Raw genomic sequence first — 2,891 nt, 5'->3', positions numbered from 1 at the left:
CTTTTCTGTCTGACCACAGTGCTCTCTCTCTGCTGACACCTCTGTCCATGTCAGGAACTGTCCAGAGTAGGAGAAAATCCCCATAGCAAACCTCTCCTGCTCTGGACAATTCCTAAAATGGACAGAGGTGTCAGCAGAGAGCACTGTGGTCAGACAGAAAAGAAATCCAAAAAGAAAAGTATTTCCTTTGTAGTATACAGCAGCTTATAAGTACTGGAAGGATTAAGATTTTTTTAATAGAAGTAATTTACAAATCTCAAGATTAATACCAGACAAACTGATACATGATGAATTTAAACATGTAATCATGTATCAGTTTGTCTGGTATTAAAGGGGTACTCCGGTGAAAAACTTTATTTTTTTTTTTTTTAAATCAACTGGTGCCAGAAAGTTAAACAGATTTGTAAATTACTTCTATTTAAAAATCTTAATCCTTCCTGTACTTATTTGCTGCTGAATACTACAGCGGAAATTCTTTTCTTTTTGAAACACAGAACTGTCTGCAGACATCATGAGCACAGTGCTCTCTGCTGACATCTCTGTCCATTTTAGGAACTGTCCAGAGCAGCATATGTTTGCTATGGGGATTTCCTTTTACTCTGGACAGTTCCTAAAATGGACAGAGATGTCAGCAGAGAGCTCTGTGTTTCAAACAGAAAAGAATTTCCACTGTAGTATTCAGCAGCTAATAAGTACTGAAAGAATTATGATTTTTTTTTAATAGAAGTCATTTACAAATCTATTTAACTTTCTGGCACCAGTTGATTTAAAAAAAAAAAAAAATGTAGTACCCCTTTAATCTTGAGGAGATGGTTTTATTTATTTTTCAAATTTTTATTGTACTTCTTTGGTGTAAGTACTATACCATACACACACCTCTATAAAAAAATTTTGTGAGCTGCACATTCTCTCTTCCTTTTTTTATCAAATTAATTCACAAATCTGTTTAACTGGCACCAATTGATTAAAAAAATTATTTTTTTTTTAATTCCACCAGAGTACCCCTTTAACACAATGTCACGACTACTCATCATGTCAACATTACCCTATAACCCCAGACAGTGTGGTTTATACTTTTTATATTTATGTGTGTACATAGAATTACTTTTAGATTACAGAATTTTTTTATTACTGTATCAAAAGGACTGGTAACACTGGAATTTTATAGGGATAGTTAAAAAAAAAAAAAAAATGGGAATATTAAAAGGGATATTAACTAAATAGGTTGTTTTTTTTGTCTTTAATTTCCAGTATTGTACGTAGAGTCATCCAAGGATTCTGGGTAGAAAGTCTCTATTTGGTCATAGATGGAAAGTGTTACATAATTTTTCTATATTGGGAGACAATGAGCTGATTAATGGGAACCTGTCATGTTGAAGAAGCAGTCCGATCTGCAGGAGGAGCTAAGAAGATTGATCTCCAATTCCGGTTATTAAAGGGGCGCTCCACTTTAAAACCTGCAGATAGGGCATAAGTGTCTGATCTAACCTTTGGAAAAGGGGAGACAGGGCTCTGTTCTGGATATCGAGTGGGGTCCCAGAGAATGGATCCCCATGATCAAACTGGTATCCCCTATCCTGCTAATGGGGGATACGTTTTAAAGTAACCTTTAAAGGGGTTATCCAGGAAAAAAACTTTTTTATATATCAACTGGCTCCAGAAAGTTAAAAGATTTGTAAGTTACTTCTATTAAAAAAAAAAAATCGTAATCCTTTCAGTACTTATCAGCTGCTGAAGTTGAGTTGTTCTTTTCTGTCTAAGTGCTCTCTGATGACACCTGTCTCGGGAACTGTCCAGAGTAGAAGCAAATCCTCATAGCAAACCTCTCCTACTCTGTGCAGTTCCCGAGACAAGCAGAGATGTCAGCAGAGAGCACTGTTGCCAGACAGAAAACAACTCAACTTCAGCAGCTGATAAGTATTGAAAGGATTAAGTTTTTTTTTTTTTTTAATAGAAGTAATTTACAAATCTGTTTAACTTTCTGGAGCCAGTTCGTATAAAAAATAAAGTTTTTTTCCTGGAATACCCCTTTAACTGCCCTAGATGCTTTGACAGCGGCATTTAAACAGCTACTCTATTAGGGCACAGATATCATGCATCGATGCAGGACATACAGTATGTATGGCATTGATCTATATGAGCAGACATGATTGTTTGAAGTCTAAAATAAAATGTGTAAAAAAAAAAAAAAAAAAAAAATTTTTTTAAAGGGTGTGTATATAGATATATATATATATATTTTTTTGTTTGTGAGTCATCGAATCTGGTTACAATTTAGTGTTTTATTCTGTAATAGTCTATTAAATGTCTTTATCTTTATTTGCTTGTTGTGAGTCAATTTATTCTACCATAGAAAAGCCGAGATCAGTCTTCCCTCCACCTGTTGCAAAGCTACTAGAGATGAGCGAATTTACAGTAAATTCGATTCGTCACGAACTTCTCGGCTTGGCAGTTGATGACTTTTCCTGCATAAATTAGTTCAGCTTTCCGGTGCTCCGGTGGGCTGGAAAAGGTGGATACAGTCCTAGGAAAGAGTCTCCTAGGACTGTATCCACCTTTTCCAGCCCACCGGAGCACCTGAAGGCTGAACTAATTTACGCAGGAAAAGTCATCAACTGCCGAGCCGAGAAGTTCGTGACGAATCGAATTTACTGTAAATTCGCTCATCTCTAAAAGCTACAACTCCCAGCATGCCCTGACAGTCTTCGAATGTCAGGGCATGCTGGGAGTTGTAGCTTTACAACAGCAGAAGAGCCGCAGATTGGAGAACTCTGTCCTGGGTGATTCATTCCATTTTATAGTCATAATGGATAATATTACAAATATTACACTGCCACCTGCTGCCTGAATGGGGTATTACGCCCAGCAATATAGATGCCAAACAATGCGTA

Source organism: Hyla sarda, chromosome 3 (assembly GCF_029499605.1).
Source record: "Hyla sarda isolate aHylSar1 chromosome 3, aHylSar1.hap1, whole genome shotgun sequence".
Classification (NCBI taxonomy): Eukaryota; Metazoa; Chordata; class Amphibia; order Anura; family Hylidae; genus Hyla; species Hyla sarda.
The sequence above is the reverse complement of the archived record's forward strand: the minus strand, read 5'-3'. Positions refer to the sequence as shown.